The following is a 24,731-nucleotide window of genomic DNA, read 5'->3' as shown; positions in this document are numbered from 1 at the left end:
GCTTGCCAGCATATTGCTGGTGTAGGTTTGTCTCATACCTTAATTCGAGATGGATTGTTTGCCAATAATCACAAATCATGAGCTAGTATGTTGAAAAACCAAACCCAACCCACTTCTGTCTTTTTAAATGTCAAGTTTGTCACACTCATTTATATCTCTTTCCTCCAAAATCTGTCACTGTGGCTGCCACGCAGTGGGGACAGGGAGCTGGTTCTCTACGTGGGTTATTACTGGTGCTGCCTCTGCTAGTGTATGTGGCATGTCGGTTTCAGTTTCCCTATTGCATTATTTAAAAGGAAGAGCTTGTGGCCAGAGATTTTTGGCCTCGTTAGCTCAGAGGCGTGCAAAAAAAGAAAAGAAAAAAAAAAAGCAGAATCTTATGCCTAGATGAAGTCTTGGAAAATTTGTGTTAATTATGGGGGAGGAGGGAGCTTAGCTTACAGATTTTATTTCCCTCCCCACCCCCAACCTGAAAGTTTAATTCTGTTCACTGTTATAATACTTGAATTTTTCTTATGGTATAATTGAATAATAATGTTGGACTACATTTCAGAGTCATTCCTAAGGGAATGTAAGTTTTTGTCTGAGTGCACAGGTGTTCTGTCTATGCTGGTGAAGGCGTGAGTTGTAAAATACAGAAGAATATGATGTGTTTTATACAGTGGTACTTCCGGAATCTTTGTGTTAATTTCAAGATCATGGGTACTGCTTGCAAGGTGTCTCATGGATAGGGAGGTTAGTTAAAAGTTATAAAAGAAAACAAAATGCGTGAAGTAACTTACAGATCTGAATATGTCTGTGACATTGTTGACCTCCCTTAAACTCGTGTGTGTTTGGACAAACTCACGGATGTCCGGTCTCACCGTAGACTTCTCCGGAGTGTGAGCGTGGTGGGATGCGGTGTGGGATGCATCCCAAGGGGCGGCCGGCGCCGGCCCTTCTAACCCAGCTGCGGCCTGGCTACTTTCCAAAACCCTTTTTCTGCTCCTTTTTTGGGGATATTTCAAGGAAACTGAAACACAGCCCTTGTACGCATCTGTGGGTCCTTGAAATAAAGCGCAGATGTATCTTCAGCCACTGGAGCTGGTGGGTGGCATAAAGGGCCGGAGTTGCACGCTGGCGCGTAGGCTTGGTCTGCTGATGATTGCCTTGCATCTGCAAATGAGCTGCTGCTGAGGCTGAACGCGGAGGTCAGGGAGCAGCTGGGGTTTGTTCTTTCCTCTACCAGGGCATCGCCATGGGAACGCCGCAAATAACTTTTTCTGAGCGCTTTCATCTGCAGATTGAGGATAATGGTCATATGTTGCTCTGGAATCGGTAATTGGGATGGAGAAACAATATCCTTTGAGAGCTGAATAGGTTGTGGTTGACTTTACACTTAGTAAAATAATGCTATGAGCAGCAAGAGAAATGGAGCATTTAAAAATTCTTAGAACACGTTACTGAGATGTTTGCTTTCTGTCAGATTATGCTGTTTTAACTGAAATGTTTCATGGAAATATATTTCCATATCAAGATGTCATCTTGTCTTAAATCAAGTTTATAGTGGTTTTATATTTCCTAGTGAAGGAAGTGTTCCCTCTAATTCAATTTTTTTTTTTTTTTAACCAGAGATACAAAATCATAAGTTTAGCCAAGCAATCCAAGCAATTTAATTACAGATTTACATTTTTTGAGATGCCTGTGAAAGTGCGTGTGTGCTTATTTCTCTTGCTCTGGGGGAGGATAGAAAGGGTTTTTTCATATGATTTCTCACGTTAGGACAAATCAGTTAATTGCCAGAAAATTCTGCAAACGCTCTGTGCATTTGACAGAGTTCCTTGCTCTCGGGTTTTAGTTGTCGTTCATTTTGAACAGTTTTAGTGTTTGTGTAATGCAGATCTGGCTTGGCTTTAGCGAGCGGATGGAGCAAAGACTTCCCATAGCGGTGCTGCTTGTAGCTTGCTCGGCGTGCTCGCGGTGCGCACCGAGGGTGGATTTCGGGGGCACTGGGTCTCGGGTCCCTTCCACGAGGAGCGGGACGGATGGTCCCAGAGCACCGCCGTGCGGAGCCGGCTGTCTGCCCATCCCTCTGGGTGCTCGGCTGAGCTCCTGCTTCGCCTGGCGGCTGTCAGCACTCCTCTTCTCGTGCCTCGTCCACTAACGGAGGTGGCAAAGGTCGCCAGCTTCTGAACCGCTAATCGCTTTGGGCAGCAAGAGACATTGTCCACAGGAAAGGCATCCTGCTTCTTTCTGTCGAGTGACCAGGTTATCCGGGAACCGGGAGCTTCCCAGGCTGCTGTGCTCTCAGCGCTACGGTGGGTGCAGGGGCTCGAGGGTGTCGGAGTAACCTTGTCTCTGCATGGTGCTTGCCAAAAGCTCGATTGTGGCTTTGAGCAGAGATGCCTTTCATTAGTGGAGTTGGCAGACGCAGTCATTAATCATCCTTGTAAACTTAATGACACAGTTTGAGAAAGAAGGAAAAAGTTAAACATTGGAAATGTAAAATGCTACCTAGGGCTTTTGTTTCTGACAGTATTCTATATTTACGTTCTCTGTTGGGAGAAGCCCAGAATTTCCACAGTAGAAAAAACAGTAGTAATTGCTTCGTGTGCTTAGGCTTTTCTTGAGGGGCAGGACAGAAATGCCCCGTTTTCCAGTGTGACATCTATCATCAACTTGTTACAAATTTCAGCCTTAGGTATTGCTTGGTAGTATGCAAATAAGTGCAATAACAAAACTCTCTATTTGAGCATTATTTAGCATAAGAAGAAGTTCTTTAACGATGCTGTGTTGGGGACCTTGAGTTGCATGCTCGCTGACATCTCTGATGTGGTCTTGCATTTTTGCTTTGCTTGCACGACAGTGACATTCTCCTCTTCCGCTTGACATCAAGTTATTTCCCGTCTTTTCTCTAAAGCGTAGAGAAGATCTTGAAGGTTTGGAGAATTGCCTGAGGGACGTAAGGGACCTAGACTGATTTGGGAAGTGAGTCTCAAGCATTTGGTCTGGCTATTATGCTATGAAACGCTAGCAAGGAGTAGGTGAAAGCGATACGTCGCCTGCCACCTGCTACTCCAATTCCCCCTCAGCCCCCCGGCAGATGAGTGTCAGGCAGCCAGTTACTGGCATGGCTCCTGTCATCAGAAGTTTGTTCATCAGAGTACCACTCCGGGTAAAGATGGAGCAGTATGGCATACTACTACTTTTTTTTTTTTTTTTTTTTTTTTTTTTTAAATGCTTTCAAGTGCCATTTAGAATTACCTCCTATGTCTGAAAACTTAAAACACCTGCTTGTTTTAAGGCTGCCCTGGACAGTAGGGTGTATTGTAGCATTGGGCTACGTTACTGTACCAGTTCATACCTCATTTACCAAAGCAGCTTACTGTGTTATAAACTCATGGGTTGGAGCAAGTGTATGGGATCAGTTTTTCTCATCATCACAGTCAGACCGAGGAAGGAAGGGGGTGTCTGTCCAGGTCACAGCATCCCCTCTGCGATATGCCATCAAGATGGCAAAACTCTCTGGAGAAGCAACAGTGCTCATTACAGTTTCCTGAGGACTGTAAAGTTATTCAGTATATTTTGTTTAGTGCTTTCCATTAAGGTCAAGTTAATTCAGATGTGTTTTGCTTAAGCGCAGAGTTTCCCGAAGCCAGAGGCTGGCCATTGCCGTGAGAGCTCTGCGGCTGCCGAGCTCTTACAAAGCTGGACCATCTTTGCTGTCTGCATCGGCTCTGTGATCTCTCATGAGCAATAAGAATATTTAATTTTGACTAATTGCCTGCTACCCACGTGATCGCGGAGTATAAACTATTACGGTGGTATTGGCAAATGCTATGATTAGAAGTTTCATTGCTTTCTGTTCCGCCTGATGATCCTCTGCTGGAGCAGTAGTGGGGAAACGGTCACAGTCCGGCTTGTGCACGCTTCTGACATGGCATCTCCTCCTGCCACCATTGGTCTGGCACGCAGCGTTGCCTTTAGGTTTGTGCCGAGTTGGGGGCTGAACCAAGTTAACATAAGGTTTTGAGAAGGAAAGGAAGTGCCTAGTTGAGGGCACCATGTTTGCCAAGTGCTGGAACAGCCAGAACATCTGTAAAATCAAGAACGTCGGTGTTGATTCAAGTCCTTTGTTTCAGTGGTGATGGTCTTCTGCTAGCTGTTGGAGTTGGGAAAGGCATGTCCCATCTGAGTTTGTCACTAGCTAGTTGGATGCTTGCTCTACCAGCCGTTGGTAGCGTGCTTTCCAAAGTGTGTCCATCCCCTTGGCCAACAACAGAAATGTAAGAAACCCCACTTCTCTTTAAAGGAGAAGCAGTGGCTCTGAAAGTGAGATCAAAAGGAAATAACGTTTACACCCTGACTAGAGCAGAGTCAGGAGTAAACTGTTTGTACACCTGACTGATGCTGTCTAGCACGGGTGGGCGGCTTTTCTCACTGCGTGCGTACTTAGGCTTTTAAGGCCAATCAGTGAACGAGATGGAAATTTCTCTTTAACAGAAGCACTTCATTACGGGTTTATTTTGTGAAATTAATGAAATTCTGTGCTTTGCTTAATATACAAAGCAGAAAATCTGCTAGTGGCTTTGCTTTTGCAGTTTCTCAGTCATGTTTACATAATTAGTAAATGTTGTGAGCAGGCTCGGTGATTTAGCAGAATTGAAAGGTTACTGTTCCTGGCAATTTTAAACAAAAGCAGTAATACCTGCTATGCTGTTCATGCTCTAATAGAGAGAGATTCCTCATCTTCCTCTTAGGAAAATATAACTTTTTTTCCTTCCCTTTTGTTAGTGTTAGGACTGACGTTGTGATTGTATAACGATAAGTCTTTAAAAATGGCTGATTTTGCAGTTCTGTTCGGTTAATGTGTTGGTGTCCTGGAACCAGATTGAATCCTGTAAAGCGTAGCAAACAGATGAAATGTATTGTTTTGGATAATGTGCTGCCCTCCTGTTTGTTGGTTTTTTTTTTTCCCCCAAGTGAATTCAATTGAATGAATTAAATTAACTTTTTTACACTTAATGACAGCTGAAGAAAAAAATTACTTCATAATTAGTTTTAGCATATTATACAAAGTATAAAATGCTGATGGTATTTAACTCACTGGCTTTTTGACATTAGTAACCTGTCAAAATACCTCTTACTATTTTTATAAATTTTGAAACTTTTTCTAGCAATTAGTTTGGAGTGGAATCGGTCCAGTTTGGTTTGAGCACTCCCGTGGCCATGCCTCCTATTTGGGCTTCCTGGTGCTCCTGTATGTTGAAATGCAGCCTCTTGTGTTTGTGTTGTTTGGGAAGTGGATGTACTGGTTTGTGTGCTGCACCGAGCGAGAGAGCAGACGATGACGGTTCTTGGGTACAAGGACGAAACCTCCCAGCAAACTGAAGTGGCTACTTCAGATGGAAGGGACTTGCTGGGTTTTTGTCACGTCAGGCAAGGCTCCTCTGCTGAAAGTGTGTCGTGTAGACAACCGTAGTTTAGCAGCAACAAATGCATGTCCAGATGTCTGTTCTTCTCTGTAAGAACAGGCTCTCAATCCTTTGTCTAGTGCATACACAATAATGCACAATTTAAAAAAAAAAATAAAAATTGTAGATTGCTCTAGGAATGTGGGGAAAATAAGGTGGAATATTATTTCCTCCAATTGATTAACCGGGTGTGTTTTTCCTAACCTGCATCATCTGTTGGGGCTCATCCTCTTTAATGGTACGTGGTTACTCTGATGTATAGTATCAAAAGAGAATGTGGATGTAGGGGAAATAAGAAGTTGGAGTCACCAGTTACGTAAACCCTTCTTCAAATGTGAGAGAATCGGCAGAAGGCATTAATATAATTATTCTTTAGCTGTTTACAGGAACATCAACAGTAGTGGTAGGTATCACTGCATCATGTATTTGGGTCTCTGGCTTGCCCAGCACTGAGTAAAATACTAGCTGGTATGTTATGCAAGTTGTGCTTTGTAACGCGTTTTACAAGGAAAATGTTACAACAAAGTCAATTTACAAAGTCAATTGAAGTGTCTCTCTGCCAGGGACTGGCATATATAAACACAAATGAATTGGTTCACTTGTCAAATGAATGGAAACTGAGGATATTATATTTTGTAAGTGATTGAAATCCTGTCTTCTGTGTCTCATGTTCGCTACTTCCAAGGGTGGCTGTTTCATTTTGAAGAGGAAAACCAGGGGATTTAGATGAAAAAGAACAACTAGATATGAAGGAAAAATTAGTGCCAATAAAAGCGAAGATTTTATGCGGGGGTAGTACGTAAGAAAAAGGAATAAGAGTGAACCCAATTTGTTTTCTCCAAAAGGAGTGATCATTGGGGGGAATGAAGCGTACCTGGGGGGAGAGAGAGAGGGAGGGGGGAGAAATATAAAAAAAACTCTTTGCGTCCATTCCTTTGGAACTGGCATCTATACCCAGCTCTTTACAAATGGGGCTGTGGGTTGTAAAACCAGGAGCAGGGAGCTGTTGTGTACAGCAGAGCGGAGTTAGCAAAATGCGGGTGAGTCGCTGGGCTTTCCGGGACTGCCCCGCATTTAACGCCTGTCAGTTGCCATCCCACCGGTAAAACGTTTTGGGAGTTACCTAAAACTCACCTTTACGCACACTTTGCGTTACCTGAGGAGGCGGGAGGGAGCCCCGGGCTCGTGCGGGGGGATGCGGGGTGACCGTGTTCAGGTCCCCATCTCTCACCTTCGAGGAGTTCCTGAGCTGTGGGCCCCTCCTGACCATGTGACTCACGTTAATGCCATCCGGACTTAATTAGCTGCTGAGTCACTGCAAATCGGTGTCTTTGTTGTTGAATTATTTCCGAGTCACTTGGTTTCCAAATCACTTCCCTCCAAAATGAGGTTGTCTTACAGATCGGTAGGGTAAATCGTGATGAAAGGACCCAGCCTCCGTATGTGGGTGAAATAACAGCGGAAAAGCTGACTTTTTGGTTGGGTTCACAAAAGTTGGAACTGATGAGTGTTGGAAGTAACGGCAAGAACTTGGTTTTAACTCCAACATGTGGCAGTAACTTTAGCAGGAGGGTTTGCCAGACGCTGCTGCTGGGGGGGGGGATGTTAAAAATACAGACCTTCCCACTTTCTCCAGTGGGTTCTTGACCGTGATGCATGTAAAGTGGGAACAATGCAGAAAGATGCAGTGTGTGTTCTGGAAAAACGTACGGGCAAATTAGGTCATTGCACTACACTTCAACTTTGGAGATTTTCTGTCATCGGTGGCTTCTTTACCTTAGGAAGACACAGTTTTGTGGGGTGGGTTTGTTTCCTGGCTTCGAGCATGAAGCTGTTTCGGTCCAGACAAAAGACTCCCAAAACTTAATGCCTTGCCAGGCAGGGGGAGAGGCGCTGAAATGAAAAGGGATGTAATGCCCTTGGTGGGTGTCTTTCTCCTGAAGTTATCTGATGTAAATATTACATGCTCTGCATAAATTTAGTATAGATAATTGACTGCATCTTGCTTGGAAATGGGTACCAAAGGTTTTTTTATAGCTTCTGTGTAATTGAAATTCCAGGAGTAGAGGCCTTTGTCTTGGTAACCACATTTGAATTACTTTTTTATTGTAGTGTTAAACCAATACATTATGATGTTAGGAGTTCGGTGTGCGTGTGTGTCAATAATTACTATATTTCCACAGTTACAATGAATATAGCAAACTCTTGAAAAAGCATGTAATGCTTACCCTGCAAAGAGGTGATCTAAAAGTTGTATTGGCAGCCATTTGGGTTCTGACCTGCTGAAGGTAACCTGTCGGCGCTGGAGCTGGACTGCATGCTTTGTGCAGCACAGTGCCAGCACGTGAGCCGTGCTGGTTTTTATCCCGAGCTCTGAAAACACATTTTGTCTAATAAGAAACTGATGCAGCAATATGGAAACGGAAAGACTTGTAGAAACCATTCTACAGGGAGGTTCAAAAAAAAAAAAAAAAAAAAAAAAGGGTAGAAAAAAGCTGCTAGAAGTAGGAATTGACCTCCATAGCCGGGGTGGTCATGGGTGCAGGAGGGCTTGCTGCAGCAGGCACCTTGCAATTCAGCGTGCCTGGGGGGAGCAGGACGGCCGGCGGGTGCTGCCGTGTGCTGGGTGTGAATTGCGAGAGCTTTGATGTGATTCCATGGAAGGTATTAGTTTTACTCACTGAAGCTCCTTTGTTTTGCAGAGATCTTGATGCAGACGCCCTTTTGGATTTCTTTTTAATAATGTGTGACCCTTCACCTTTGATCCCTTGACCTGCATTACTTTGGTAACCATTTCATTTTTTTAATTTCATTTCATTTTTAATTTTGGTGTGCAAGCTGTAACATTTCATCATTTTAAACTGTAGCGTTCTCTGACCTCCCCAAATGTCTTTTTTTTTTCTATGAAGATATGTAATGTTGGCTTTTCTTGAATAAAAACTGTTTCAGTTGTTTAAAAAAAATAAAGTATGTAATTTTCATTGAGTTTCGCTTCTTTTAAGTTTAACTGTGTGTATGTTTCTTGTATAGTACGTTACTTTTTTTTGACCTGTGTTCTCCCAGTACTTAATCTAATTTTTAATTTTGATATTTCCTTACATCTTTGGTTTTAATTTGCTTTTCTGTACAGTTCTTTTGGTCAGTAAAACATATGCTGGTGTCCCCACCCCACCCCAGTCACATTTTGGTAGCGTAAAGTAATCATGGGAGCATTTAAGATACTCTTATGAATAAGAAATATTCTTTATTGTTAAAATTTTGTTCCCCATCCTGAAGATAACTTTTCCTAGCCATCAGCTTAAAACAGATAGCTATTTTAATAAAAGATTAGGCTTTAGACCAAAATGAAAATCTCGATTGAAACTTAATTTACATTTATTTTTACATTATCATTGAAGCCAAAAGGGAAGTTATCAATGCTTTGGGATGTGCTCTAAGCATGGATGAGCTTAAAGAAGCAGTGTTGTGCATACATGGGGTAGTAAAAGCCCCCCAAAGTTAAGTAGGTGTTTTCTTTCCATTTTTCTATTGAAGGGGTACTGGCATGTAAGACAGATTTTGGCCAGATTCTATTTTTATCTTGTAAATGATCACATGAAATCTACTGAGCACAGCCCACTGAAGCACAGATTATTTTTTAAGTGTCTCATTATTTTATTCTCTAACATTTAATGCTGAAGTTTTAATTGCACACAGATGAAGCTGCTAAATGAGCACTGAAATGGATTTAGGTCTTCTCTGAGCCTTGTTGATGCTTATAAAACTTTATATCGTTCATTAGAACTACAGATTAAAATTGTAGTGAGCTGTTTGCATATTACAAGGTGAGGAGGCTCTGCCAACCTCACCTGGCCACTGCCCATGCCTGGCCTCTTTTGGAGGAGCCCGAAGCCCATCTGAAAACCCTCCCGCTGATGCTTTCCCTAGCGCAACAGAGGCTGCAGCAAGCTCCGCTGCAGTGTTTGCTGGGGGTGCTGCTGGCCCCCGGGGCTGAGTGTGAGCTGCCTTATTTACCTGCGAGTCCTCTGAAGGCTTGGTGGGTTGAGCCCCAGCAGGTTTTACCCCTGAGCGGTGGGGATGCACCGTCATCACCGGAGTCTGCTTCAGGAAGCATCTTCTATTTTTAATTAGCATCCGTGCTTGAGAAAAAGGTATTTCCAGCACTAATCTTTGTGCTTAAACAGCAAGAGCTCTGGTTTTAAACTGCCCTTCATTGTGTTTGCAGAGTCACCTGTTAAAAGAACGTGGCAGTCAAAAGCAGTATTCACAGAATTCTGCTGACCCGTATCTGCTCTGTGTTGATGCACCTGTTTCTCTTTGACCCTGCGGTTAGGAGCTGAGATGGACAATCACAGCCTACATCAGTGTTTGAAGCATTCAGGTGGTTTTTCCCTTTTTGCTCCCTGTTCCAAATTTTAGCTGTAATAGTTTTTGTAGGCCTAGAGTCATCAATTCTGGTATACAAAGCTGCTGCCCCTACATTGAGCATGTTTTGGATAGCTGGGATTTGGCTTTTACTCTGGTTTTAATGCTGCCTGTCAGCCGGAGAAGTATGATCCTCCAAAATCATCTCGAGCTATTTCTCCAGTCTTTAGAACAGGGTTTTTAAAACTCAGTGGAGAAAATATTTTTTTTTGCCCAAGAAAATGCCTTGAAGGCTATTTTTCTCTTCCTTGTAACACATATTTTATATCAGCAGCAGTTAGACATGAATGCCTTGACTTTCTAGGAAAGCAATTTTTAAAAAAACCCTTTGTTTAGACATCTGGAAACCAAAGGGAATCTCCCTTCTCTGTGTAGAGGGCTGGCTTTCAGCTGCCTCCTGGTAGAACAAATGGCGAGGAAAAAAAAAAAGTGATGGAATAAAAACATCTGATGTTGGGAATTGGAGTCAATATAAAAACACATGGGCTTAAAAGATGGCTAGAATTTCTTATTTTGGAGGCATTTTGCCATGTCCGTCCTGCCTTCTTTTCATAAGGTAAGCACTCTTAGCGATGGAGATAGTTAGGTGTATCTCACAAGATGTTTGGGTGACACAGGATGATGCATGCTATCTTTTTCATGATCTTTCCAAGTATTCTGGCAGATGCAGATGGTTATTCACAGAAATCGGCGTAATGACTATGGATTATGCCTGTTAGCTATTGCAGGGGCTGCCAGGATGCTCGAGCTGCTGGGGAAGGAGGAGGTAGAGCCCTTGGAAAGGGAGGATGGGAATTGTTCTCAGTTTCCTGTATAAACAACATTAAATATTAGTAAGAAAAGCTGCTTTGTTAACACGGCAATAGCATTACCATTTACCCGAGCTTAAAGTCTGTCTTTGGGTTTCTGCTGCAGTGTTACTGGATGACTGTAGATAATACCAGCAACAGTTGTCCATTTTATGGCAAGAGATGCCACGAAGAACTTAATTCATTTTTCTGAGCTTGTTTTTTACTGAACAGGAACTAAAATACGTGCTTTCCTCAAATGCTTAATCAAAGAACTACACAAATGCTGCAAAATGTTGGCAAAGCAAAACATTTGTCTATTTAAATATTAAGAGAATACTCTGTTGAGAGATTTGTTCCTGCTTATGAGGTTTTTCTGTTATTCAAAGCCAGAATATTGATAACATCCACCCCTGAAAAAAACTTAATTTTGAAATTTGTGCAATATCTTCTACTGCTGGATGCTTTTATATGCGAACCTTACGATAAGGCTAAATGGCTGAAATGAAATACTTGGCACATTTACTAGATTTAGAACATTGCATGTCTTGCAGTTCAGGTAATGCAGCTGGGGTTGGATTAACCTAATCTGCTTTATTCAGCCTAATAGACACACTTGTGTATCAATCATCTGCATGTGCTGTTCATTTAATAAAATATACATAGGCAGCAGACAAATTGCTCACTTCAGTCTGGCCTACTTTGAAAAACAGATCTATCAGTCAACACAAGCAAACATTTTTCTATTAATAATAAAACTCATCCACACATCCAGGATGAAAAAGCGTGCAGGGCAGATTTCCACCCCCCCTGCCCCCCAAAGTCTGTATCTGAGAAAACACAGATTTCTGTACAGAATCTGTCTGTATGCCATAAACCTAACAAATGGGCAGCTGCCCCCTACTACTGCGTTTCGGGGCCGGCGGCTTCTGGGTGAGAATCTTGTCGCTCTGGTGCGTGGAGGGGAAGCGGAATTCTCACTTGGCGGAGGAAAGCCCGAGAGCTGCTCCAGCCTCGCGGGCGGTCGCGCCTGGCCGTCGGAGCGGCGGCCGCGGGAGGACTGCTGCCCTGGCAGTCGGCTTCTTCGGGAGTTTCTCCTCGGGGATTGGGGGTGAATTTCCCAGGCTTCTCACCCCGCTTGCTGCTCTGTGTGTATATTGTTTTGCAAAGTCCTTAAATAATTTAATTGCTGCTGTTGCTTTAATCTTTAAATGCTCAAAAGGCATTAAGGTCTTTGATCGCTGGAGGGGTAAGCCGGCGCCATTGGGCAGCCTTCCCCGACTCGGTCTTCTGCTTCTGCTCTTACTCTGCTTATGGAAGTAGAACTCCTAGAGCAGTCGAAACCCTGCATTTGGCTTTCTGTATGTGCTAGAGCTAGGGTCCTCTGTCTTTCCTTCGCTCTTGGCTGCAGACCTCGGGTGAGAAAATGTTCAGTGATAAAAATGTGTTTTTATTTCTCCTTCAGGTTTGCCTTGTCTGCTTTTCAGCTCTTCTAGACATTGGAAATTCCAGTTTGTGTTTATTTTCTCTGGATTCCTTCCCACAAGACAGAAGTGAATTCAGCATGGATTATTGGGGAGAGCCGTGGCTGGAAATAAGGATAATTGCAGTGTCTGGCTGTGCCACAGATTTACTGATGATTTCTTTTTAAGTTATTCACCTGCACTGTATCTGTTTCCTCAGCTGTAAAATATGGGTAATTACCTCCATTGTAAAATGTTATGGGGTCTGCTGGTAATTATATGAATGAAGTGCTAATTACAGTGATTATTACTTGGACCTAGTCTAGATCTGGGTGATGTTCCTGTTGTGATGAATGTATGAAACAAATACTACAACTTGCCTTTCTCCGTTCTTTGCGAGGGACCTGGAGGGGGAAGGTGCCGTGGCACTCGTGTAAATTCCTGATGAGAAGCACTGCTACTTTTTCACCCAAGTCAAATCCATTAACTTCCCGTCTTCCTTGGTCCTCGTGTGTTAGCAGGGTGGTAGGCTGATGAGAGGCTAAGAAATTACTAATTCAGTAGTTGGATCCGCACGTAATTTGTTAACAAGGGTTTATGCTTTGGCATTCGCTTTTCCTCTTGGAGATGCGTGGAAGAAAGCAGATCGGGAACGGTACGCTCCGCGATACCGATTGGGTTGGGGCCAGTCCGTGCGCTGCTTTGCGGCCTCGGTTCCTTTGGAAGATCTGACCTTGGTGTGAGGAAAGGTGTCCTTCCAGCTGTTGAGATTATTTCCCTCCTGTAAAAGACTTCAGCTTGCAAGACTTTATTATCAAACATTGTATTTGCCTTTCTCCTCTCCATTTGTTTAGGACACATTTTCTTCGTAGCTGGGAATAGCTCTACTATCCGCTAGCAAGGCTGGGTAGTGGAGGAAGCATTGGTATTCTTCAAGGTAGAAATGGAGTGTTCTCATCCAGAAAATACTGCTGCTACTGCCCAGATGATGCTGTCGTTTCTGATGGTAGTAATAATGAGTAATGTCTTGCATCCATTAACAATGAGAGGCTCCTACCCAATACCAGCCTTCCCTGGACACACATTTTGTGTCACAGTAACAACAAAAACTGTGTTCTTGGTTCATCTTGCTGCCGTTCCTGCCTGCTCGCTCTGCTTCTCTGGGTTCCGCTGGAAGGATTTCAGCCCTCACCTCCATGCCCCTGCTTGCCATCAACCTCAGCCTTTCTTTGCCCTGGAAGAGCAGCTGCAGGTCTCAGTAATGTCTTCAGAATTTGGTAGCAAACCATAGGTGACACGCTGAGCATCTCTTCCTTTCTTATAGGTACACGGTTGCAGTGATTTTTTTAACTTTCAGGAGGAGGGTTTAGTTACTGCCCGGAATGATAATACAAGAAGGCTTTCCTGCAGCGGAATGGCAATTTTTAATCGCAGTTTTGCACTTGAGTTTTCCAAACTAGATGCTCGTCTCTGATGGCTTATTTCTGATTGATTCTACATGTTGAAATCGATCTGGAGTATATCACGTCCTCACAGTATTTCAGCTGTTGGCAATGCAAAGTCCATCTAAGGCCCCTAATTGGATTATTATTCTGTTTGGGGGATAACCAAGGGAGACAAATGGTTCCAAGTACAGGTTTTTTCCGAGGCTTCTAGGTGTAAAACTTCTTAAATCGTAACTGAAAATCCACCAAATACTTGTATTTCTTTACCGTTCTCCAGATGCGTTTACATCTCCCATCGACACACACATCTACATTGATGCGAGTTGCGGTTCTGTCTGGAAAGGTATGCTTTGTGCCAGGACCTAGACCAGCAAGTCTGTGGCGCAGGCGTGCTGGCAGCGGCGTTGCCACGCAGCGTGCCGGGCGCCCGCCCGCGGCGTACCCGACTCCCGGATTTTGTGCCACTTTTGCCCTTTGCGTGCCCTGCAGCTGCACGGGCGAGCTGCCGCCCTGCAACCAGAGCTGCCGGGCTCTGGCCAGCCTCCTCGGCCACGGCAAACCGTGTGCTTCTGTAGTTTTGCTCTTGACGTTGTAAAGAACCTGTTTTTTTCATGACAGAATCCTTGCGTGCTCCAGGGACGGGAGCAATGTGCGATTCCAGACAAGTGAAAACAGTCGTTACCAATTGATAAGCGTATGGAAAGAACTCCCCTTGTTAGGTGGAGGAAAAGGTAAATGTGGGAATATCATCCCTCCTGCGATCACTCTTACCTCATTCTAAACCTTTTAAAATATTAGATCTTTGTCTGCATGTGTGTCTGTGGACTTCACTGAATATCTAGATTTTTTTAAAAAAACCCTGTTGATTTGGGAGGCAGAAAAGTTGGTTCGTTCCTACAGAAGCATCATCTGTTAAGATTAATTAATGTGGTGCGAGATGCTTTGAAAGTGAATAATGCCATATAAGTGTTCTTATTGCACGTTGCACAAGTGAATTGATCTGTGTGCGCTCCGCAAGTCTTGTATGGGGAGGCGCATTAAATTACGACATATCCTAAAGGAAAATCAATAATTCAGATTTGAGATTTATTCAATGCTAATTTTACAGTGTTCTTGCAAAAAGTGGGAAGGTGTGTGGTATCTATGGGATTTCTGTATCGCAGTTCCATTCTGAATGCTGTAAATCAACACCGTAAGTAACATAGGAACTTTTTTTTTAAACGTAAATGTTTAGTAATGTAATAATTATAAACTCTCAAGTCTTCCTTCTTTTAGAAATAAGTGAACTGCCAGGTTTTCATCGCGGTGGCAAAGCGTTGCATAAACCCACTGTAGCTTATGGTAAAAATGCGTTCAAGTATCTGAATTAAACTGTAGCATCACCACAAAAACAGAAGTATTAAAGCGTAAGTGATTCCAGAATAATGTGCTGCTGAATGGAGATTTCCCTAGTTTTGAGAGCAGCTTTTTAAACATCAGCATACCCTGTTTGGGTAGCAATTGCAAACCCCAGTGAAATAGTCGAGGTGGCATTTTTATTTGTCACTGGCTGTCACAGGAAAACCTGTTTTAACCATTTTTTTTCTTGGTTTTTTTCTTGAGTTTTTTTTGGGTTTTTTTGTTTTTTTTTTAACATTACCTGTCATTACTTGGCTTTGCGAATCGGTAATTCGCAGGCCAACACGTTGGATGGTTTCGGGCCCCGCACGCCGAGCGGAGGAGCGCGGTGCAGTCCCCGTGTTTGCCCCGTCCCCTCGGGCTGGACCGGGCTGGTGGTCGCGGTGTGTTTGGCGTCGCCTCGCACCCCCGGCCCCGCTCGGCGACCGGGGACGCGGCGTGTGCCGGCGGGTCAGCCTGGCGCGCTCGGAGCGGGCGGCAAAGGCGGCTTGGGCTGCCTGTCCCTGCCGGCGTCGCCGGAGGACGAGGAGGAGGAGGATTTCCTTCGCACGCCCCATCTCTAGCTGCCCCCGTCTCTGTACGGACGCGGAATCCCCACAGGAGGGTGCTGTGAAGGCATTTAATGTGCAGATTTTGCAGGGAAGATCAGAGTTTTGAGGAAACGGCGATTATAGGGAAGCCAAAGCTCTGTCGTTCCGATGAATCGTCCCCTGGGAGGGACGCAGGGAGAGGTCCGGCATCGGTGCTGCCTTGTGGCATCCTCACCGCCCGCGCGGGTGGGCTCCCGCGTGAAGGTGCCGGGGCTGCGAGCGGCGACCGCGAGAAAGCCGACGCGCTCGGGTGCCGCAGGGTCGAGCGAGCCGTAGTCGGCGAAGCGTCCCGGGGCCGTTGCCGCGCCTGCCGCTTACCGCGGGTACCGGGACCCTTCACGATGAGCATCGTCCGTGGCCAACGGGTCGCGTGGCTTCTCGCCAGTGAGCCTTGGAGCCGCTCGTCTACTTTCCCGTCTGTATGTAGCATAAGCTGCAAAATCCACTTGGTTGCAAGTAGAACCTCTAAGTTCTGTCCTAAAATACTTTGTAAATTTGACCATTTCATTCAGCATGATCAGAGAGGCTAATGGAAAATAACGGAGAAAGCTCTCTTTAGCTCTTAGCTGTAAAACTTTTCTTTCAAATATTTTAGCTAAAAGACGTTATTCCTTTTGTATAGCATATACTCGTGCCAAAATGCTTTTATTTGACAAGGCCGGTTGAATAGCATTTCCCACATGCTGCTTTCTTCGGCTGGGGTGCTGCTTCAAACAGAAATTAAGTACAATCATTTAAAAGAAAACCAAAACCCCCACCCCAGGGGAAGCTGCGGGCTGTTCTCGTTTGCCTCGCGCTTCCACTCTGCCCCCCCCGCCCCCCCCCCCCGCTTCCTTCTACTGCTTTTCACTTCTGTGTTTTTAATAAACTTTTTAACCCGAGGATTATAGCTAAAATAGAGACTTATCTTTGGGATGACCTCTAAAGCGCCTGGGGGGATTAAATCTAATTCTGTTAGACAGGATATGGGTGCTCTGATTCTTTCTTATAATGGCAGTGAGATAAACTGATAGAGCTCTATTATTGTAGGGTTTTTAAAATCTACTAGTCATTAAGTAAGAATACATCACTCTTAAACTTGGTGATGGGGGTTTTTGTGCGAGTCCCTAAGGAGGGGGGTTCACTACTGGCCGTGTGGGTATCGCTGCACGTGCCTGTGCTGTACCGGATTTTAGATGTCGGGTGTTGGATGGAGACTGCGTGTGGCAGAGAGGGTGCTTTGTGTTAACCTGAGGGTCTGGCGGTCGTCATAAATGGCGTCACTTAAATCTCTTGACGAGATGTATCGTCACGAAGCTTACGTAATAAACACTGTGGAAGGTCCCCGGCAGCAGCGTTGGAGCTTTGCCTCGTTACCGGCGTGATGAAACCGAGCCGTTCTCCGATCTGCATGCGTGTTAAATTGGCCGCAGGTTATTGCAAATAGGCTCGGATTTTGGCTTTGTAAAGTGAGACTTTCTGCTTCCCCGAGGAATTTTGGCCTAGCGGTAACCAGCCATAGTTTCAGTAGTTTTTGGTTACCATGCAGGGTCTATTTGGATGTTAGAAAATTAGAGCATAAAGTCTTAACGCCGATCAGCTGTGTCATTTGTGTCACCTCCGTCACCTCTACCTGCTGTTACTTCAGACAGTTGCCTTATGTATTCTATAGGATCTTTTCCTCCTGCCATCTCAAATGAAAAATAAACAAAAGGGCTTAAGCACACAACGTGCTAAATAGACTAATAAGCTGTGAAAACATTTTACGTGGAAATCTGGGGCAAGAGCTGTCTGCTGAAGCAAGCCTATTAGACTTGGCAGCAGAAAGGCTTTGGGAGGTGTTCTTTGGGAGAGATAATTGAAAGATTTTTTTCAAATGCATGTCTATTACTTTTTTTCCCCTTTCTGAGTAGTTTCAAGAAATCCCTGCCTCCTTAAATTGATTACCTCTCACCGTCAGAGCGCCTTGGCTTTAAGTACCCGCTAAGCTGCTCCTGTGCTGATTTGACTTTCCCTTTCTGTTAAATGTAAACCAGTTTTTAATCTTCTCATTTAGATGTTTTAATAGAAGGTAAATGTTTAACTTGCTTTGCTGTGGCATCCAAATCTTTAATCCATGGGAACGTTCAAAATGAAACGAAAACGTGCTTTTGTTTAAACCAGGTGTTATCAGCTGCCCGAGAGGTGTTTTGAGTAGCGGCACTTTCTAGGTGGGAATCGTACTCCCGTGTCTGTTAGGTTCGGCAGCGGCCAGGTATGGGTAGCTGTGCAGCTACGCGGCTGACGTTGGAAGAAGCAAAAGGCGACGGACACAGTTTTGAAGAGGTGGAAAGAGGCTGGTTTGCCACTCGCAGAGACAGGGACGTGGATGGCGATTCCTGTTTGGAAGCACCTGGTGCTCACCTACCCTGATCTGGTGCCACGAGGCTCGCGTCGAGAAAAGCAAATAGTTGTCCGTGAGCTGATTGACAGGTGATGGGTTTTTAGGAACGTGACAGGGAGAGCGGTGAGAACCCCGTCTCGGGAGGGTTTCCAACTCTGGGAGAAAGGTCTGTACGTGCTGTAAGTTAAGTGTTTATGATTACTGCCTGCAAGTTTAATCGCAGCTTTTTGTGGAGGTTTACGTTTGGAGATTGTGTTCTGATGGTGTTGTAATTGTTGCTGCTCTGTTAAATGAGAGCTGATGCAGTGCACTTGCTAAGAAAACTCAGAAAAGCAGGCTAGCATCAGGTTTGGTTCCTGTTACGCAAAAGGGGGGGGTCCACTCTCCTGTAGCCACTTGTTTATTTATGCTTAAATTTAATTTAATTTTTTAAAAAAGCCATTTACTGCTCCCAGACACAAATACCGCTGGCAAAGTAACAGGCTAACTTCAAAATTTGTCGAGGGGGTGAAACACAGAGCGAAAACATATGGAAACCATCTCGGGGGCAAAAGCAGTCGCTCGTGCCTGCTTTGGTGGTGAGGGCAGGAATGACAGCTATTTATCCCTTCAGATGCATTATCCACCTCGAATAAAAATGGGGGTTTTTTCAGGCTGAAAGTGCAGTAAGTCCTGGAAGACCGAGAGCGCTGCCGAAGCTTTTACCTGCGCGTTTCCGACCAGCCCGTGCTGTTGGGAGGGGAGAGACCGTTCAGGGCAGCTGGATTCAGAGAGGCACCTACAAATACTCCGTAAACACGATTTCTACCATCTTAAGGAGAACTGCATTAATATAGGTTTGTCTGGATAAATAAAGTGCTCTGATTTTCAGGCTCGCATTGTAAGTTGTCAAGCTCTAATTACGTTAAGTGCTGGTGTTATAATTAGCCGGGTGCATCTGGCAAGCCCCAGCCATCGGCACACTGAGTTACCCCGCGCTCAGTACTGAAAACCGGGAGGACAATTCTCCGCCGGTGTTTTGACTTCTCCCCTTGCGCTCCAATGCTCTTGCCAGCCCCAGCTCGTTGCAGATGATTCCTGTCCCCGCAGAACCCAGTGCCTGGGCTGGTGATCCTTCCTGGGGATGGGGCGAGCTCGGAGGCAGGAGCATCCTGCGGCACCCGAATTTGTACCTGACTGGTGCGTCAGCTGGGCTGCGTGTGGGAGCCAAAGAGAAGAAAGCTTTCGGTAAAATAATCCATCTACTTCAAACAGTTTACTCCTGCGAGAGTGAATATTGGGATCAAGCGCTTCGTTTGGAAAAATGTAAACTCAGTATTTCAACTTTCCTAATGAGTTCCTGCGCAGGAGATTGCCAGATTTGGCTTTATTTCATAGGTATTTGTTACTGCGCTTTTCTTCTTGGGGACAAAAGGGAGCTTTTTTCTGCCTCTTGCAGGGGTTGCAGGGAGTTGTTGCCTTTGCAGCACCCAGGTTTCAATGTTAACATCTTCTTTCCAGTTGAGATGGACTCAACTGCAGAAGCTGCTCTCCCCGGGGGACTGCAGCTGCCTGCTGCCCAGCCCAGGGTCCGTGTGCTGCCATCACAGTGATGCTAATGAGCCGCATTGGTTTTAGTATCTGTGGAAAGCCCTAGTCAAGCCTAGGGTGTGGGGGGGAAGCGATAAACCAGGCATTTTGTCCCAGTAGAGTTCACCTAACAATTTGTCTGCAGTGTTTTTGCCGGTAATGGAAAAAAGAAAATCCCTGTTTCTTCAGAGGTGGGATGCATCGGGCGGATCACCAAGGCTTTGACTTGTTGCAGCTAAAGTTCCAGCGCTCGGAAAAAAACAACCCCCGAAATAGCAAATAGCCCGTCGGGGTGACTTTGGCATGGGAGGAGCTGGAGCATCTGGGCTGGTTTCATCTCCCATGTCAGTCCGCACAGACACAAATAGCTACTTCTGTTACCCTTGCTGATTTTGTTTTCTTTGCTAAAGGGAATTGGGGGAAAAGTTTGGAAATGTCTTTTTTTTGCCAGCTTTCTGTTACTGCCAAGGTAATGGGCAGAAATCCCTTTTTGACCTTAAATGAAATGACAGGTCGCGGTAGACTGCAGCACACGGAGCAAAATAAAATGGTTCTGTCTGGGACTTGTCCTACCCCGCTGACTCAGAAAACAAGGTGAGGCCAGAGTTACAGCAGGGTGCAGCGCCGGCTCTTTGCCCATGAGCTTTCTCATACCAATTATGGGGTCGGGCATTTTTAATTGATGCGCTCGGCTGAAGGCAGGTGAAACAAGGTGATCAGTTAAAATGGAGGAGCCCAGCAAAGTCTCAGGGAGATTTTTTCCACGTTTCTCTTGGTTCTTTGGTTTGTGACAGAGACCTGAAAAGTTTCAGTTTTCAAAATCAGTAGAAAATGGCAGCTTTTCAAGAAAATCCCTTCTGCCGGGCAAAGGCGGCCGCCGTGTCCAGCTCCACTTGCTCCTCCTCGCCGTGGCAGGGCTGAACATGCCGTATCTCATTTCCAGTGGGAATTTTGGACTGAGGTCCGCGGCGTCAATATGTTTACGGGCTGGTGCTGCATCACGGGCGGGTGCCCATGGAAGATGATATCACGCAGGGTGTCCCAGCAGCGTCTCCAGCGAAGAACTTTTTGTTCTCCATGAGATGAATTACAAGTGCTTTGCATCCATCAGCAGGGAAGCAGAGCTGCTCCTTCACTGTGCGCTGGATTTGCAAGTTGGATTTATGGCTTATTAACTTAAATGTTTAATTTTCTGAGTTGCAGTTGTTCTAATTAAATTAATTTGCAAATTCTGTCTGTTTGCCTTTTTCCCTTGACTTTGTTTCCTCTTTGACCAAAACTGTAACATCCCTAGTCGGTCGCGGGCGCGCCGAGATGCTGGGAAAGCGCGGAGGGGGCGAGGAGAGCGGAGGCGGCGCCGCGCTGGGAGAATTGTGGTCCGGTTGGGAATGTCGGTGGAGGTGTTTGCCTTCCCCGTAGCCCGTTGGAGCGGATTGAGACGCTGCATCAGACATCCATATCACCAAAATAATAAAAGCATTGTGAAAGCAATCAGGTATAAGTTACCCGCTTGGCACGTTAGAGGCAGCTCCTCCCCCCTGCAAGGCCAAGCGACTCTGAATTCGTCCCCCGGGATTTGGCGTTAAAACGTGTTCGCTGCCAGCTGACAAAAGAGTCAAGCTCGGATTTATTACACCGGCACCTGCAGTAAAAAATGACAGATGATGAAAATGTATTTAATTATCATTCAGCGCCACATCTCTGTCTGCTCCAGTCTCGGTGCTGCAGCTGTTGGCACGCACTTTATTTTAAAGTCAATGTGCTTATCTGGAGAAGAGCCCGAGCTCCCCGAGTAAATTGGCTGGGGGGAGCGGGGAACCGGCGAGCTCCTCCGAGGCGCAGCTGAGCAAATGCAGATTTGCGTTACGCTCGCTTGCCTTCGCTGCCTCGCTCGCTGGACTTCCCGGCAACTTCCCGCTCCGCGAGGAAACGCGCCCTCTCCCAGCCCAAATGACTAATTCCCTTGAGGTGCCGGGCAGCCTCCGTGCAGGGCAGGCTGCCCGCACCCAGCTGGACCTGCCTGCCTCTGCCTCGCCATCGCCCTGCGATGCTGGGGCACCAGTAGCGGCAACCGTCGCGGTGCACAGGGAAATATAATTAAACAACCATGCGGCAGTAATTGGCTACAGTTGTTGGGGGGGGGGGGGGTGAGGGGAGACGCCTCTCGGAGGCGACTGCGGTTTGCAGCAAGGTCAGGGGAGACAAAACATGCTGTTACTGCAGCAGAGGCACTGATAACTCTCATTTCCAAGTGACAGTTCCTCCAACGTTAACTTTTTCTGTTGTAATACAAAGCTGCATGCGACAAAGGGGAGCTTTAGTGCGTATTGTGCGTGCTAAGTTATACATACATGCATATACATGTATACGCCTATACATAGGTATCTGGCCGTGTGGCAGGAGGTGGCCCAGGTGCTGCTGCCCAGCTGATCGCCCTCTCCCAGCTGCCCTCAATGGGAGCTGAAGAGGCTGCTGGGGGAACTGGGACAAGCCCAGCACCTGCCTGGGGCCGAGCTCACTTTGCTGGAGCAGTCCTGCAGTGCAGACCCTGGTGGTCCTGTGTGCCCCTCGCCGACCCCCCCCCATCAGCCCTGTGGCTCTCTGGATGCTGGTGAGTGCTCCTGCTCGGGCAAGCCTGCGGGCTGCCCCCGGTTGTGGCTGTTTGGGGCAAAAAAAGGTAATTCAGAGGCTGAGCTGGGCTGCGTGTTGGCTGGTGTCGGGGCTGTGGGATCGCTGGTCTCTGTCGGTGCCAGCACGTGGGGATCGATGCTGTGCTCTGTGACTCCTGGCTAACAGCAGCGTTGTGTCTGTGGAAGCGGCCAAGGTAGAAAATGCTGTTTTCCCTTAGCGGGAGCGTGGGACAACATCCCGTACACGGGTAGCTGCGTTGCTCCCTGCCGCTGTCTGCAGCCCACGGTGCTTTCCGCAGAGCCCTTCGGGGAGAAAAACCACCAGTAAATCCGGGTTTTAAGCGGGACGTGTGTGTTTCAAAGGGAGCTTGTGGGGAAGGGATCGTCCGTCCTCTGGTTTCCTTCTCCTTGTCCTTGCATCCCTGTGGCTCCGCAGAGGCTGCTCCCGGCTCCCCAGGGCTGAGGATTTGGGGTCACCGCGGAGCCGGTGTCCTCCAGGCCTTCACGCTTCGTAAGAGGAGAAGTTGCTGTCAGGGCTTTGTTATCGCTTGCATGTTGCCTGTGTTCACCAAACTGCTCGGGGAAGAAGGTTTTTTGGGAGAATTAAAACATCTGTTTTTTGATGGCTTCTGAATAACAGTCTAGGCAGGAGCTTTTTGGACGTGAACTCTGGCAGCTTTGCACCGCGCAGGGAAACAATAACTGATGACTAGAGGCAGTCAAAGGACTCGGCCAGAAACCATTGGAGAAATCTGATTTTCTGAAAAGCTTGAGGAGAAACTGAAGTATTCTGATCTTGCCAAAACGCTTTTGACGTTGGAGCACTTCCTTTGCCCCTAATAATGATATTAAAAAATACGAAGTTGAATGCAAAAACTAGAAGCGATCTGGAAGAGAGGGGTTTTCTTAAGTGCCCTTTCACAGGGTATCCTTGCTTTTGTGTGCGGAACAGGGAGACGTTTGCTTTTGGGGGAGATTTCACCCAATAGGAGCATCTCATGCACCAAAACACAACTTTTTTGGTGGATGCAGAGGTTTCCCCTTGGGATTTTGGCTGGAGGAGCTGGGCAGGCGTGCAGGGCTGTGCTGGGTGGGCACTGCTCTCTGTTAACCACAATAAACCCCAAATTCAAAAGTGGAGCCACTGGCTGGAAAACGGGGTCTTTTAAGAAGCTTTGAAAGCTTGTGGCATTAATGGTCTCACTTCTTCAGAGTTGGGGGGGGGGGGGGGGGGGGGGCATGGCTCTCCTGTGAGCCCCTAACCGGGAGCGGAGGAGCTGGGCTGGGGAAGTTTCAGGGCGGGTAGTGAAGTGAAGCGGTTTTTAGTATTCATGAAAAATGCTTGTGACAGCCTTACCCCAAGTAATGAGAAGCCACCTGCAGTTCGGAGCAGTACTTGATAATGCTGTAATTAGATTGGAGATGCAAAAAAGCTCATTAAAATTAAATAACATATTTGTCACTGTTTTAAGAGGCGCAGATTGCCTCGAACCATGCTGGTCTCTTGACCTTGAGTATTTTGGCGTAGTCCTCGCTGTCGAGAGCGTGAAAATAACGTCGGAGCATCCCGTGGGCGGTTTTGTGGTGGGGGCTTTTGGCTCAAGGTTGCAGGCGCTCGCCTTCCCCTGGTCGCATCGTTTGGCACTGGCTCGTTTTTGCTGCCCTCGCCGAACGGGGCTGTCCTCCGGGCACCTGGACGTGGTGCAGGGGGACGGATCGGGCCCCGCCGTTTGCAGACTGGGGGATGTGGGTGCAACAGGGGGACGCTCTCAGGAGAAGCGGTCCCTGCCTGGGGTCCCCTGCCTCCACGCAAGGCGTGGGTCTGCTCCGCTCTCCTCCCATATCTTTTGAGGTTTCTTGCCTCACGGCCAGGATCCCGTCCCTTTTTAGGTGAGAAGGCGCCCTGCCATCTTCTTGGGAGCAGACGCTGCCTTTTGCCTTTTGTCAAATGTGCAAAGAGCTTCCAGGGTTTTGTGGGGTTCGGGGCAACTTTCCCAGCTGTGCCTGCTGATGGTGTTCAGGCAGGAGCTGATGAATTTCCCTTGTCTCTCCTGTGCCGTGTCGGAAGATCGGCTGAGAGCTCCTGGTGGAGCAGAGCCAGGAGGAGCTGGCGCTGGAGGCCCCGCAGTGCCAGACCCCGATTCCCCAGAAATGGCCAGAAATCCCGACGTGTAATGGGGAGTGAGGTCAGACAGCGCTGGAACACCGCGAGCTGAAGGGATTGGGAGGCAGCTTATGAGGAGATGGGAGAATCGCTCAATAGAATGGCTTTTCCTCCTTGCGAGTACAAATTGCAAATGCAAATATACTCAGGTTGCGAATTTGTGCAGTGCAGAAACACGGGCTTTCGAAGGCATTTGTCTCTTATCGCTTCAGTTTTTGATGAAAGATGAGAAAATGTGTTTTAAATCCCCTTCCTCCCTCCTGCCTGAAAATGAACGTGCAAAGCTGCAACGGTGTCTGTTAACAAGACTGTAATTTTCCAGAATTAATTTTTAATGACTAATTTGTCTTGTTTTTCAGTTGTTTTATACAACACCTATCGTTTAAACCCCATTTGTTTCTCCACAATGTCACCGTGAAGGAGATCGGCGTCAGTTCAGGATCT

The 24,731-nt window shown here is 46.4% G+C and overlaps 1 protein-coding gene and 1 long non-coding RNA gene across 9 annotated transcripts in view; both read left to right on the top strand.

The window, feature by feature from the left end:
- CAMTA1 (calmodulin binding transcription activator 1) overlaps positions 1-24,731 on the top strand; it is a 322,967-nt gene that overhangs the window by 33,180 nt on the left and 265,056 nt on the right. The window lies entirely within an intron of this gene.
- On the top strand, positions 8,154-13,562 carry LOC126039695 (uncharacterized). Its single transcript, XR_007506388.1, has 3 exons — positions 8,154-8,239; positions 9,679-9,834; positions 12,132-13,562. It is a non-coding gene; the product is annotated as an uncharacterized LOC126039695 (long non-coding RNA).

The sequence above is a fragment of the Accipiter gentilis genome, chromosome 1 (genome assembly GCF_929443795.1).
Source record: "Accipiter gentilis chromosome 1, bAccGen1.1, whole genome shotgun sequence".
Classification (NCBI taxonomy): Eukaryota; Metazoa; Chordata; class Aves; order Accipitriformes; family Accipitridae; genus Astur; species Astur gentilis.
Note: the sequence above shows the minus strand (reverse complement) of the source record. Positions and strands in the feature narration are given on the sequence as shown.